The sequence below is a fragment of the Pelodiscus sinensis genome, chromosome 3 (genome assembly GCF_049634645.1).
Source record: "Pelodiscus sinensis isolate JC-2024 chromosome 3, ASM4963464v1, whole genome shotgun sequence".
Taxonomy (NCBI): Eukaryota; Metazoa; Chordata; order Testudines; family Trionychidae; genus Pelodiscus; species Pelodiscus sinensis.
Window position 1 is genome coordinate 118017629 of NC_134713.1, and position 15944 is coordinate 118033572.

Below are 15944 nucleotides of genomic sequence, written 5' to 3' on the forward strand. Positions count from 1 at the left end.
CTCCTGTCCCCCTGGTCTGCTGGGGGGAGGGGGTCCAGAAAAGCCGCTGGACCCCCACCCCAGCAGACCAGGGACACCCGAGCAAAGCCGCCGCCTGCATGGCTTTACGAGCAAAGCCGTCCAGGCGGCAGCTTTGCTCAGGTGTCCCTGGTCTGCTGGGAGGGTCCAGCGGCTTTTCTGGACACCCCCCCCCCCCCAGCAGGCCAGGGGGACAGGAGCAAAGCCACCCAGGCAGCGGCTTTGCTCGGGTGTCCCTGGTCTGCTGGGGGGGGGGTGTCTAGCGGCTCTGTTGGACCCCCCCCAGCAGACCAGGGAGACCGGGAGAAGCTTCTAGCCCCGGACGACACGGGTGGCGACCCGCCACCCGTGAGCTCTGGGGCGAGAAAAGCCCCGTTCGTAAGTTCGGATCCGACATAAGTCGGGGACTGCCTGTACAGGCAGTCCCCGACTTACGCGGATCCGACTTACGTCGGATCCGCACTTACGAACGGGGCTCTCGCCCCGGAGGTCGAGGTAGCGGATTGCTACCTGCGAGCTCCGGGGCGAGAAAGCCCCGTTCGTAAGCTGCTCCGGTGCCCCTGGTCTGCTGGAGACCGTCTCCAGCAGACCAGGGGCACCGGGCGGGTTCCCGCGCTTCTGAGGCTTTGCCAGAGCAAAGCTTCAGGAGCGCGGGAACCGCCGCTGCTGCCGCTTGAGACCGGGTGCCTGTGGTCTGCTGGGGACCGTCCCCAGCAGACCACAGGCACCAGGACTGAAGCCGCAGCCGCGGGGGGGCGGGGGGGTCCCGCGCCTCTGAGACTTTGCCAGAGCAAAGCCTCAGAGGCGCGGCACCCCGCTGCCGCTGCTGCTCTGCTCCCCCTGTCCCTGGTCTGCTGGGGGGGGCCGCGGATAGTGTGCCCCCCCCCAGCAGACCAGGCTTTTGTTTTGGACCCTGGAGCAGAGCAGCTGGGGCGCTGCGGATTGGTCCTGCAGCACCCGCTCTGGGCACTACTGGACCAACCCTGCAGCACCCCAGCTGCTCTGCCCCAGGCGTCCCCAAGTCAGCCGCTGCTGAAACTGACCAGCGCTGACTACAGGAAGCCCGAGGCAGAGTTGCTCTGCCCCAGGCTTCCTGGAATCAGTGCTGATCAGTTTCAGCAGCAGCTGACTTGGGGAAGCTTGGGGTTCTTAAGTTGAATCTGTATGTAAGTCAGAACTGGCGGTCAGTTTCAGCAGCGGCTGAATCTGGACGCCAGTTCCGACTTACATACAGATTCAACTTAAGAACAAACCTACAGTCCCTATCTTGTACGTAACCTGGGGACTGCCTGTATATGCAAAACTGCCTGTTTAAGTAAAGCTATGTTTTAGTCATAAAGATGCACACACTTTCTGATGTGTGCATAGCTAAAGCTACCAATTAGTCTCATGCCTACCACAAATACATCAAGCTGTTAGCAGATAATGTTTTAAAGATCTAACATTAAAATGGCAAAAAATGAAAACGTGTAAGTTGCAAAACAAAGTAGTATTTGGAAGTTTAAAATAAAACAGATAGCAAAAGAGGGTGAACATTAAGTGCCGTGGCCCATTTATGAGATGTAAATATTTTAAGCTAGTAGTTCCAAGTTTGCAACAGTGAATTGTTTATTCAAATGAAAGGTTTTGGGGATTAGAGAAGTTTTCTTAAACGCATAGGTGACACTGTGTTTTGAGTTGTTATAGTTCTGCTACAAGTCACATTGAATTCCATTCAAAGCATTAATCTACTGAATACTTGTCTTCTGTCCACCAGAATAAATCCAATATTTATGCAGAAAAATTAATATAGTCTGACACCCTCCGAACCTGACTGCTGCTAAACCAGAGAATTTGCTAAACCATGGGAGATCAATATTGTCTAGCAGCATTACTAACACTACCACTGCTTACTGGGATGTTAGAAGATGTTTAGGAGTAAATTAGAGCTAGATAACAGCACAGGACTCTGAGAGCCAGGACTGATGTCTGTAAACAAACTATATAAAACCACAAGAAGCTTGGCCACGCCCATGGTAAGTAGATATCTGGTTAACTAAAATCATGCTGGATCACAGACGTGTGGCCAGACCAGAAAGGTTCAACCTGTAGTTTTTCCTACTGATTTTCACTTTGTTGTTGTAGCCATTGACAGATAAATTTCCAGGAAATATTAAATAAATGGTAAGTGACCTGTATACTGAAATACTGTTTATATAGGATTTATCTTTCAGTTCTGACAAAGCTAAATGAATAGCAGAGAGGAAGTGCATAATTTGTTCAAATCTGACAATGTTCACTGTCAGCAAATATTAGTGGTAAAGTTTACTAGGACAACATGAAAAAGGAAGGCATTAAGTTTAACTCATGCTGAAGGAAAGTTAAATTTTATAATCAATGGAAAACATTTACACTTTCAGTTAATTTCACAAGAGAAGTCTGACAATGGAGGAACAAAATAGTTTTATATAAATTTGTGAAATCCTACAATACACCTTTTGAAGAATAGAAATTCATGGATGAGAATTTCACAGGTTTTAGTAATAGACAGACTTAAGGATGTTGCCATTTGCTCATTAAAATTTAACAAAACACTTTTCCAGTTACTCACTCAGCTTTCATAGCATGTTAATTTTTTTACAAGTGGTCAGTTAATAGTAACCAGGAGCTGCATCTTATTTCTGTGTTAGATATTTGGCCTAACTCAGCTAGGCATCAGTTTAATTTTCTGACAGGCATTTTTTCCAAGCACTGATTAATTTGCTACATTTTTGGCAGCTAAGGCATTTGAGAGAGTCAGGTTCCTTTTGGCATTTTCCAATTGATGCTGTGTTTCTAGAGGCAGACAGTTAAGATGGATGCCATTCCTCACCTATATAGAAGAATTTGGTCATAAGAAAAAAAAAAAAAAGACTGATTAGAAACTAGACCATTTGAGGGTCTGACTCCAGTAAAGTCCATCTCTTGTTATTCTCTGAAAATGTTCATTTTAAACACATTGAAGCATATGCCTAGTGTATTTTTAGGTTATCACTTGCAGCTGGCTTACTGGTTAAGTCTCCTCCTATTAAACACCTTGCAAAAAAGACAGGCATCACTGTTTGATCTAACGTGCTTTCCAATTGAGTTAAAAGTTTAGAAATATTTTGAGAGGAATATTTTGAGGGATGGTACTTGGTCCAGCTATGAGGGCAGGGGACTGAACTCAATGACCTCACTGTCCCTTCCAGTTCTATGAAATAGGCATATCTCCATATTAAACATTATGCAGTTTAAGAGTCTTTGTGAGCTAAAAATACGCCACTAGGAAATCTGCTCAGGAGGGATCCCAGCAGTTTGATCAGTCAGAATTACTTCATCAGCTCTATTTTATCATTTGGAAATCTTATCTACTCATATAGCGTTCTAAATTTTAAAGCCAGGTCATCTGGCTACAAGAATATTAAACAGACCAAATTCCTTCCCCTTGAAAGAATGTTATTTCCTTACCTTCATACACCGGGAAGGGAAAGAAACAACATTCTTTTAAGGGAAAGGATTCTCAATACCCCATAGAAAGAGTCCAGTAGGTGCAGATGCTCTAAGTTACCTTTTGAATACAATGCTGAAACTGCAGAGACCTCATTTTCTCAGGTTGGTTAGCCACTCCACTCCCAGGTAGCTCTTGAGTCAGGAGAGCACCTCCTCAAACTCACCTTCATTTTTAGTGTTGCAATTCCTCTCAGTGTCAGACAGCATAGTCTTGTGTGAAACTTTGAGCCCTCAACAGGAAGCCAGCAGCAGCAGAGCCCATCTACCTTAGCAAGATACTAGAGTGTTTAACTTGGGGATGGACAAACCTTTTGGCCCAAGAGCCACATTGGCTATGAAAATTGTATGGCAGGCCAGTTTGGAAGACTGGACCACCAGGTGTGGCCAAGCCCTCGCCCCCTATCCAACACACTTTTCCCCTCCTCCAGATGCCTGTCCCATCCCAACTCCCCTGCTTTCCACCCTGTGACTACCTCCCAAGACCTCTGCTTCCTTTTGAACCCACTCTACTCCCTGTCACCCTGACTAGCCCCCAGGGACCTCTGCTTCCTATCCAACCACCTCTCTCCCCAACCAAAGCACTGGGGCTGGCAGAGCTACAGCTGTACCACCTAGAGCATCAGGGCTAATGGCATAGCAACTGGGAACTGAGGCTGCACAGGAGAGAGGCAGTAGTAGGGGAAGGAGAGGGAGAGAACAGCCATCTCTGCTCACCACACTGCCCAGGAGGAGCCAGCCCAACTCCTGACAAGCCTGTCCCGGACTTGCTCCCTAGTGGGAGCTCAGGGGCATACTGAAGGGTCCAACCAGCCACATGTGGCCCATGGGCCATAGTTTGTCCCCTGCTGGCTTAACCTCTCTCCATAGCCTGAATGCCATGCCAAAATGAGTCTTGTTCACTCCTGCCTTGCTCATTTTGTCATCAAAGTGGGTTTAAAAACAAACCCAGCAATTTACCCTCAGACCTGTGGTGGGATTTTGCATACTCAATGGAGAATCAGGCTGTGATTTATGTATTGCAGTTATAGAAGGATATGGCTCAGAGGAGAAGCAGTTCAAGTATGAATTTAGGCAGAGAACTTTAAGGGGACAAGGAACATGCTAACCTAATACAACAGAGCCCATTTCATAACAGAAATGTATACATGGGATGACTGCAGATATTTATCCCATTACTGACACTGAGTTGACACAAGACACACCTGGAATACAATTCCATGAGTTATTTCAAGAATGCACCTTATAAAGAGATTAAGACTCAATCTGTCTAGTTTCACGTTACAGCGGCAAAGTAGACTTAAGATGCACTGACTGTAAATATTCCATTTAATTCCCCCCCCCCCAAAATCACAAGTCTCAACAGGCCTAGCTGAATAAAGCCTGTAAATAGCCCCACAAACTAGGAAGAGGACATTCTTCACCCAGTCCATCAATCAAAAGCTTCATAAAGCAAGAAGTTCTCACAGGAGACACAAAATATGTTTGAGAAGACTTCTTAAAATTTGAGCAATATCTGGTGGCAACCATCTTAGTTTTAAAACAGTAATATTTGTAATTGTGATAACTTGTTTGCAGACAATTCCATTGAGTTCCAAAGTTGTCATCCTTCTTCAGTGCCCTTTTAAAGAAATTCCACTTTTGATACAACTCCCATTGTTAAGAGGTTTGATTCTCCAATTAGAAGAAAATTTCACCCTCCAATTACCCTGCAGTTACCTCCCCCACTTTCTGGGCCTTCTCCACCCAAGGTGAAAACATTTCTCTAGCTGTTTGAATAGCAGCCAGTTTGGCCCCTGCATTCCTTTAATCTGCCATACCCTCTCGCTGTGCAGAAGAGTGAGAAGACTACATAGCTCTACTTCTGTAGAGTATGAAGTTACCTTTGAGTCACTGAACTTGGAAGAAAATGATATCAAGTACTTGTGGATCAGCATTCTAAAAGATTAGGTACAAGATCGGTTCAGCTGGTTTCTGCTGTAGACTTCCGGATCACACTAGGGAGTCCGTCATTCTGTTCCCGATGCACTCATCTACAATGCATAGGAGTGGAAGGAGACATGACTATTAGTGACATGTTGGAAATCTCATGCTGCCAGTACTCAAACTTGGAATCCCTAAACATTATAGATGACTATTTTCTAACCTAAGAAGTGCTGCAGTCAGTGTGGGAGAATCCTATAGGAGGCCTTTTAACAGATAAAAAGGAACTAAGTGATCATGACTTGATTATATGTTATGTCACAACAGAACAGAGTCCAGAGCAGTTTATGCATGTGCATGCTTATATGTGTATGTGCATATGCACACATACTACTTTAAAAGGGAAGGTTTCACAAAGATGAACAGTTAGGAGCCAAATCAGTAGGGGAAAAGCGTTTGATTACCAGTCCTAATTATCATTCACATTTAAGGACACTTTACTAGATGCTCAAGAAGCCAGAAACAAGGAAGAAGGCCATACAGGTTTAAAAAAAAGTTAGCCTGGCTTAGACCACAAGTGAAGGCAGTTAACACTATTATATAACAAAAGGAAGAGGAGGGTAAGCCAATAGTAAAGTCAGAAACTTAGAATTGTAGAAAATTCATAAAGGAAACAAAAGGACACAAGGAGACGGTATTGGTTTGTTACTCAATTGAAGAGAGAATTAATCAATGAAAACCCAGAAGTATTCAATAAACATTTTTTCTTGAGGGGGAGGGGGGAGAAGTGGGAGGAATATGTAATCATATAATACATTTTACATTCCAGGGTAGGGTTGTTTTTTTTTTTATAAAGTCAATAGGTACTGATAATTTGCATTCAAGAGTTGGCTGATGAGCATGCTGGATAACTAATGTGGATTTTCAATAAACCTTGGAACACTAGGGAAGCCCTAAGAGAAAGCTAATATTGTGCCAACATATAAAAAGGCTAAATGTGGTGACTGAGGTAATTAAAGGCCCCAGCCTGACATACGATCTTAGGCACAATACTACAGAGACCAATATGGAAATTACTAGAAAATAGAGGCCAGTTATGGAATTAGACTCAGTCAGTCTACCTTTATTTTTGGGAGGATGTGGGGGATTATAGGTATGGTTGATAAAGGTAACAGTGTTGGTATAATATAAGCTTCTTTATAGTGTGTTTCCAGTTGGTACTGTACAACAGTTCAATTCAAAACTAGAACACAATTTTACACGGCATGTTAAAAGCTGGATAACTGAGGTGTCTCCAAATGTAATTTTAAATAGGGAATCATCATTGAATGTGTGTTTATAGAGCACTGAAGGGATCAGTTCTTGGTCCTATACTATTTAATAATTTGTCAGTGACCCATTCCACTAGCAAGCCACCATTAATTAAAAGCATTTCAGAAGGCCTGTAGCCTGCTTCAACACAGTATATGGACACCCAATATATTAGCATGTTGTCTTACATACATAATTTCAGTTTACACGAGTGTTAATAGGTTGTTTTTAACTACAGTATTGCGTATCTAGATAGGTATGAAACAAGCTTAAAATATATATCAATACAAGTGACTTTAAATCTTATTAAAGATATGCAGAATCTGTATGGCCCACGCAAGGTTGCACTTAGACTTATATCTCCATCATCATCACCACCACCACTACTTTAATAGTGGGCACCACTGTTAATCAGCATTAGAGACTGCAAGGTCTTCTTGACACTACCAAAGTACCCCTAGTACTAGTGCTCAGGTGAAGCATAGATAATTATATCTATTGCTATCAAATAGATATCAAGAGATAGAACCACAGCTCATAAGAACAGCCATACTGGGTCAGACCAAAGGTCCATCTAGCTCAGTATCCTGTCTGCCAACAGTAGCCAGTGCCAAATGCCTCAGAGGGAGTGAGCAGAACAGGGAATCATCATGTGATTCCCTCTCCTGTCATCTATTCCCAGCCTCTGACATAGGCTAGGGACACCATTCCTACCCATCCTGGCTAATAGCCATTGATGGACTTAACTTCCATGATATATCTAGTTTTCTCTTGAACTCTGTTAAAATTCTGGTCTTCACAAACTTCTCTGGCAAGGAGTTCCATGGGCTAACCATGTACTGTGTGAAGAAAAACTTCCTTTTGTTTGTTTTAAACCTGCTACCTATTAAGTTTCATTTGGTGATCCCCTAGTTCTTATGTTATGGGGACAAGTAAATACCTTTTCCTTATTCACTTTCTCCATACCAGTCATGATTTTGTAAATCTCTATCATATCCCCCCCTTAGTTTCCTATTCTTGAAGCTGAAACCTCTAAGTCTTTTTTATCTCTATTTTAAGCTTAAGAGCCAGATGAATCTCAGGCTCATATCAGTTTATATGAGCAACATGCAGAGCAAAGCCATTTTCTAGTATGTAGAAGAAAAATCCCCCTCATTTGTTTCCTCACCAGGATTATGCAGACAACGTTTATCAGCATGAGCACTTGTGGAAAGGGAATTGTATGTTTCTAAAGCTGAATATTAATGGAAAGTAGCTTTTGTACTTGGTTTTTGTTGCTATTTGCACAAGGCATCAGGTTGTAGGGGGGTAGAGCATGACAGCAGACTGGGCATCGATGTTGGAGGAAAGATTGGTGATTTAGCCTTTCTAAAAACTCAAACTAAAGCAGAGTTACAGTATGAACCTTATAAGGTTAGGGGAAAGTAGCAAAAGTGAATAAGAGCAAAAGAGAAAAGTAACAAAACACCTCAACATGCCAGGCAACCATCTTCGCTGGAAGAGACTAAAGCACCAAAGGCCACCCATTAAAAACTAATATAGAACTTTTAGATAAATTAATTATGTGAAGGAATGTCTAACAAAACAAGCTGACAGACGTGTCAGCTCAGACAACCCCTCTGAACAAACAAGGGCAGAAGGGAGAAAACTACAAATGAAGAATCATCACCAGCCCATGAATAAAAGCAAGGTATTTCCTACTATCAGAAGTAGGGTTGTGTGAAGGAATAACTCACCCCAGGCACATCTTTGGGTCCGGGCATTTGTGTAGCCAACATTCCTCCAGTGCCTCTTACTAACAGCTACTATAGCCCTGTAGTGGGCTAGCTTTTCTCTCAGCTCCACCCTGTAGCCAAGTCATAGTTTACAGCCATCCCTTTGAGATTAATAATATCTTTTCTCTCTTCCGAGACATAGGCCTCAGCCAGAGTGTTCTCCTTTCAGGAGTGGGTGGGAATGGAATAATGATGTTCTAAACTCTTCCCCACCCTCTAATAAACCCCTGACCCATCCTTCAGGGACCAGGTGATTGGTGTTTCCAGTCATTCTTTCCATCCCCCACAGTCTTCATTTTGATTCTGACCCTTCCCTCACAGCTTGACTTCATTTAGCCCACAGCTTTTTCCACAGCCCAGCTGTTTTGCTCTTCCCTCTGTTCTAGCAATTAACTTTTTTAAAGCCCTCTCCTGCTCCTGCCCACCCACCTCTCAGGGCCTATTGCCCAGAGGTGTTCCCTCTACCAAACAGCTTTCTTGATCATTTTCTAGAGCTTCTTGTCAGGCAAGGCTTCTAAAATGTGCTTGTCTCCATGCCCCACCACTATGATAATCTGCTCATGTAGCAGCCACCCACCCGGGGATCATCCTGAATTGAGCCTGGCTCTTCATTCAGGTGCAAGCGAATACATTAACTGAGCTCAGCAGCTGGTTCCATTGGGTTTATACACCATCACAGATGGCTTTGATTAAACAAGCAGGCTATGTCTACACTGCAGGCTTTTTGTGCAAGAACAGATGTTCTTGTGCAAAAACTTGCCGGATGTCTACACTGCACGCATGTTCTTACACAAGTAAAGCATCAGAAAACAGGGCTTCTTCCAGGAGAGTTATTCCTCTCCCCATGAGGAATAAGCCCTCTTGCACAAAGAGCTCTTCCACAAGAAGGCAGTGTAGACAGGCAGCATGATTTACTTGTGCAAGAAACCCCTATGGCTAAAATGGCCATAAGAGCTTTCTTGTGCAAGAGAGCATCCACACTGCCATGAACGCTCTTGCACAAAAGCACATCTCTTGCGCAAAAACACATGGCAGTGTGGATGCACTCTTGTGGAAGACCTTTTGCACAAGAACTCTTGCACAAAACAGTTCTTGTGCAAGATGCCTGCAGTATAGACAAAGCCACAGAGAATCTAGAGTATCTTTAGACCCCAAAATATTCAGATACTGTGCCTCCCTCACAATTGGGAGAATCTGGATCTAACCAAGTCTTTTCCTATTATCTGAAAGCTCTTTCGCATAGACTCAAATGAAGACACCCATCATAGAATTAGTATAAGATCCCAGCTGGAAATACAACATAAAACTCTAGTCTGGGCACTGGAACTCATTTTCTCTGCTTTAATGGTCAGGGACATAGCTAAAATCAAGACTCTTCCTGGGCAGGCAATGCCTACTCCCACAGAACACTGCTTCCTCAGGGCCCAAAAGGTCCACGGAGCTTCTTAAGTTGGCAGCTACTCCTTATACAGAAAAATACTATTGTAATATTATATGGTAAGAAAGAACCAAGATCATTTTCTGCTGGATGAAGCCCTGAGCAATTGGGTAGCCTTGGATAGTAACCAGCAGTCTGTGACCTAGCATCTTTCTGGCCTGTGTCATAGTGACTCTAAATAAAACAGTATTGAACCAACCAGTTGTTACAGAACCACAGTGCACCAGTAGGCAGACTGAGATAGGCCTTACTAGATGGGCTTTCTTCAGAATTTGATAATGTTTGACACATTTGTAACTTCATATTTCATCCCCCAAAAAGCAGATGAACCCAAAGCCTCAGAGAAGGTGATGTGTCTGTGTGGAAGAATAGGATGCAGGTGATATCATGCTCTGTTATCAGAGGCCTAACTGTGAGAACATTCTCTCCAAATGAGTCAAATAGATTCCATGTATTTTTCATGCCTCCTCAGCTATTTGTAGAGTTAGCCAGGTCTGACCTCACATCTCCTTCAGCAAATATGGCAGTATGTACCTTTGGAAAGTAAGTGTGCACATATAACAGTAGCCCTTTGTTCCAGTGGGTTTTCTTTGACAAATTATCTGCAGTATTAACAAAGTCTGGGGATAACAGTACAATCCAGAAATTGGACAGTTGTGGATGTAGAAGAATAAATGCAAAATGGACAGAACTCTCAGAGCCTGATTTTAAATTTCAGGAAATTTGTATTTAGTGGCATGCAAAAGGTTTGTTATTGGGGAAATATGGGAGAAGACTATATAAGAGGGAATATGGTATATGAGCTTTTAAATCCCATTCCTAGAGCAAAATAGTCATGTACAAAGCAGAGTACCTGACCAATGCCCCTCTATCAAATGCTGCGTGATGCTGTAAAATATTTCATTTCTTAATAACTCCAAGGCAAGAGGGTCAGAAAATGGCCAGTTTGCCAAGGACAGGAAAAATATTTTAAAGCTCCTGCTGTACATAGCTGTAGTCACAGAAACCAGAATTATTCTGTTGTTTGATGGTGAAACTATAGCTCGCACCACCAGACCTGTCTTAAATAACAAATTGTTCAAAATGTTTGAATAGCAGAAGGAATCCTCTATAGGAATCCAGTCTTGTTAACTGGCCCGCATGTTCATTATTCCCATCCAAGAGAAGGAACCATAACATACCCCTTCTATTAAGCAGAACACACACACTCACCAAGTCCAAGGGGGAGTTCTGTCTTAAAACCAGGGCATCATACAATCCAATGAGAATTATCCGTCTGTGGCAAGAGTTGAATGCTCCCTAAGCTTTTATCTACTGTTTTAGGTTTAGGAATCCACCTGTATCATTGACTTATTTATGAAGAAAAACAGTAGGCACATAACATTAAATCTAGGAAATTTCCAATTTGTTCATTTGCTTATGTTTGTTCAGGTATCTTCTCTACCATCTGAGACAAGATAAGAACCTAACAGAAATGAAGGTCTGGGAGCCCAATACCTATCCTACTTTGCTACAGGGAGTTACAATTTGAAAAACTATATCTACAGGCATTGATCGGGCCCCACATGAAGGCTCTGTTAATGCTATTAAATTTTCTAAAGCAAGATGGAGGGATTGTAACAGGGCCTCCTCGGTCCTTCTATCTCTGACCACAAACCATGCTGGTCCAACCCTTTTGCTGGTCCAACATGCTGTACAATTTATTTATAATTGAGGTTTCTCCCCCCATACATAACATCTTTACCAAGCAGGTGAGAGCTTAACTAACTAACACAATATCCCCACCCCATTTTTCTCTTGTGCTCTTCCTTCCACGTCCTCCTTGTGGACTGTGGCTAATGGCTTAAATAGCCTTTCTGTTCGGCCCTGCCCTACTCACAAATTAGATACAGCCTTGCATAATCAGCTCCAACATGATCAGTGCATCTGTGAAGAGCGCTAACTCTAGCTTTTATACCTAACACCCTGGCACACAAATGTACACAGGTAGGCCTCCTACCATAGGAGGTGCTTAGGCAGACTTCATTTTTATTGTGTTAACCCTTCCACAAAGACTTAGGGCCTATTTGAAATCATGGGAAGGTGGGCGGGCAAAGCCCGCCCACATTCTAAAAGCCCCTCCCCAACCTTATGGGAGGGACACTGAACCCATGTTCAATTGAATCCGGGGGACAAAAAATGACTACAGGGTCAAGGAGTGCGGGTCACAGGTTTAAAATAAGGGAGCCGGATGGGGACACCGAGCAGAGAACCCCGGACAGCGCCCACTGCTCCTCAAAGCTGTCGATGGAGCCAGTGGACGCCCAGAGGAACTCTGCCCGGATTCGTGACACGAGGGAAGAGTGGAAATAGGCCCCACAGTCGCAGAGAACCCCCTCGTCTAACATCCTCCTCCTGCTATTATAGATGGCAGCTTTCGCTAAGGCCAGGAGGAGGTTGACGAGGAGGTCTCACGACTTTGTGGGGCCACGGATTGGGTGTGCGTAAATAAAAAGGTGAGGGGAGAAGTGCAGCCAGAACCTCAATAAGAGGTTCTGGAGGAGCCGGAATAGGGGCTGCAACCTGGCGCATTCAAGGTAGGCGTGCGCCAGGTTCTCCCTCATGCCGCAAAAGGGGCAGGTGTCTGGGATTGGGGTGAACCGCGCCAAGTACACGCCCGTGCTCACGGCCCCGTGAAGGAGCCGCCAACTGATGTCCCCGACGGGCCGCGGAATTAAGGTGGAATAAACGCTGGCCCATCGGGGTTCCCCACCCTCTATAGGTCTGAGATAGTCCCGCCACTTTGTATCGGGGCGGGACACGAGGGTGGGGAAATGCAAAGCGTGGAGCACGAGCGTGTACAGCTGTTCCCTGGGCGCGGTTCGGAAACAGACCGGCTGCAGATTTTGCAGCCGGCTGGGGGTCCAAGGATGGGGAGGCCGGGGGGGCCCGCGGGACAGGGGCCCAATAAAGAGGGACAGAGGCTTTGCAGGAGGGGAGGGGCGGGGTCTTAGGGACAGAGGATGTCACCAATTTGTATCACCATACTGGATGTATGGATCAACTTTTCATTAAGAAGAATAATGGCACAAATTTATCTTCAGTCCTAAATATTTATTTTCAAAAATAGTGTGATGCATCAAATCTACGTAAGATTCATATGGTAAAGTTTTGTATAGCCAGCAGGACCATTGATGGGGGGAAGGCAAATCAGGCAGTTGCCCCAGGGCCCAGCAATTCAAAGAGGACTAGGACTCCTGACTGCTTTCACTTCTAATGCAGCAGCAGTTGTGGCTGAAGCCTCAGGTCCTTTAAATCACCATTGGAACACCATGCCATGTGCTCCATGTGGCTCTAAGGGCTGGAGAGGATGCACCATGGTCCAGGCAGTGTAGAGGGCTGGCTGCCCCAGCCCCTTCCCTACCACTTGAGACCTGATAGTCACATTTCTCACAGAGCCAAATTTAAACCTCTTCCTATTAAATGTTTATTAAAAGAAACCAAACAAACAATAAATAGCAAATTTCTAAGGCACAACAGTGACATTTCACACAGAAAGACTACCTATATTGCAAAACAGGACTTTATATTCCACTTTATTTTTTTCAGAATGCAGCGTCAGTTACGGCGTCACAACCAATGGCTGCATATACAGAAATATTTTGGTTAACATATTATCACTTAACATAATATTAAAAACAATAGAACTGAGAACAATAGAAAAACACATTTTTGCTCATTGTCAAGTGGATGATGTGGAGCTGAATTCCACTGGGCTCCTTCACTTTGGCTCCCTCTCTGTGGGGCTTGAATAGTCCTGTATGCTCTTGCTAGGCTCCATGACCTTGGCTTTTTCTTGATGAGAAGAAAAAATAAGCAGTGGTGGTATCTCAATAAAGCCACCTATTTATGGCACCAAATGAGAGGTCAGTCAAGAAAAATTGTGCAAGTCTGTGACCAACCTTTTCCTTTCTTATCCGAGGAGTGAAATAGTTAACAATGACAATGTATCACTGGGCATCTGAGTTAATACCTCATTGAGATGAATGCAGCAGCTCGTTCTTCTCAATGCTATTGTTCCAGGCTCTCTGCAGGCTCATAAAGACATCACATACGCTGTGGTCATGTGTCTGTGATTGCCTTCATAACCATAACAACTAGAGACCTGTTTTTTTAACTTTAACTGAAAGACAGCTTTCCTGAGAACAAGGCTATGTCTAGACTACAGGCTTCTTTCGGAAGAAGCTTTTCCGGAAGAGATCTTCTGGAAAACTTATTTTGAAAGAGAACATCCACACAGCAAAAGCATATCGAAAAAGCGATCTGCTTTTTCGAAAGATAGCGTCCACATTAATTGGACGCTAGCTCTCATTTAAGTTGTGATTACCAGGGCTTGACGAACTGTGGTGAAAGCCGCTCACCAGCCCCGCACTGCGCACCACGGGTGAGTAGATTCAATGCTTTATCGAGCCCTGGTGATTACTATGGATGGAGTGGCCACTAGTGCACCCATGTGTTTTTTTTTCAGAAGAGGCCTCAAGGAAAAAACAAAAACCCTCCTCCCCGTCCACACACGCCTTTTTCCGAAAGAGCTCTTCCTTGTAGAAAGAGGTTTACCACTGTCAGAAAACCCCCTGCATTCTTTTGACTTTCTGTCAAAAGAACATAATTGCAGTGTGGATGTAAGTAGTTTTTCCAGAAAAACAGCTGTTTTCCGGAAAAACTCTGCAGTGTACACATAGCCCAAGAGAGGTGCTGCTGGTACACTGTACCACTGTGTACAGCTTCAATCAAACCCATGCCAAAATCCCATTGAACAAATGGAATAGTAAATTATCTGCTAAACTTGTGAACTCAGGCTGGTTTAAAAACTTTTGATCTTTGGAAATTTGCTTTTTTTCCAAATCAAAATTTCTCAAAATTCCCTAATATCTTGATTCGGAAATGTTATAATGTTTGACTATCTTTGAAATGAAACATTTGTTTCAATGAGGCTGAAGCATTCTAATGTAGTTTACAGGCCTCCTCTCTCACCCTAGCCCAAGGTTTTCTGGTACAGTGAATGGGTATGGGACACATCAACCAACAGGTTTATATCACACGCTCTCCCAGACAACTAGCAGTTCCCCCTGCTCCAGTTCATTGATTTCACATCTGTCAGAGATTTCTATGGGCAAGTATATTTGTTCGCCTAGGAAATGGTTAAGGGGACTTTCCATGACGCAGCAGGCTGAGTCCTTACCTGTACCAGAGCAGGTCACATTAGCAAGAATAGTTCTAAAACAACAGATGCTCCTGCTCTTGGAGAAAGCATTCTCCTCTGCAGTCCTAGTCCAATTTCCTTTTGCAGTAGGAGCGCTCAAAGAATCTGATGTGATTTCACAGCTCTGTACTCCATACACCAGCTGTGCTGCTGGATACCTCAGCCTCTTGAGAGAAAATCATAAAGAACAAAAAAACGTGGCTGGAATTCAATTCCAGAGAGAAACACAAGCGGGTTTTTCGCTCTCACTGCATCTCTTCCTTCCTGCAACACTGCTTCTTTCCTGGCCCAGTTTGACAGAACTATTCCCATTCCCTTTTAAACATCTTTCCCATAATAATGGATCGGAGACCTAAATCTGTGGTTTTCAAACTTTTTTTTTCATGACCCAGTTGAAGAAAATTATTCATACTCATGACCCAGCATTTGACTAGAGTGCAGGCTCCAGGGTGGGGCAGCAAGGATGAGAGGTTGAGGATATGGGACAGGAAGACTTTGCTTGGGGGAAGGGGGCCAACCTACGTATTAATTCAGCACTCATGAAATATGACCATTGTCTGTCACCACTATTGTCTTGTTATTACATATGTATTCCCCCATCCGTCTGCGTCCATCTGTCAAATCTTGTCTTCTATGAGTGCAAGCTTTTGGGGCAGGAAGCTTTTGTTCTGTATTTGTAGAGCACCTAGTACAGGGAACAGGGAAGCTGACAGATTCACCAGGCCCCTGA

The 15944-nt window shown here is 44.0% G+C and overlaps 1 long non-coding RNA gene across 1 annotated transcript; it reads right to left on the reverse strand.

The window, feature by feature from the left end:
• Positions 1-2470: 2470 nt before the first annotated feature.
• On the reverse strand, positions 2471-8722 carry LOC142827943 (uncharacterized). The gene is made up of 3 exons (XR_012902760.1): positions 8496-8722; positions 5409-5558; positions 2471-2869 (listed from the first exon to the last, which is right to left on the reverse strand). It is a non-coding gene; the product is annotated as an uncharacterized LOC142827943 (long non-coding RNA).
• Positions 8723-15944: the final 7222 nt, after the last annotated feature.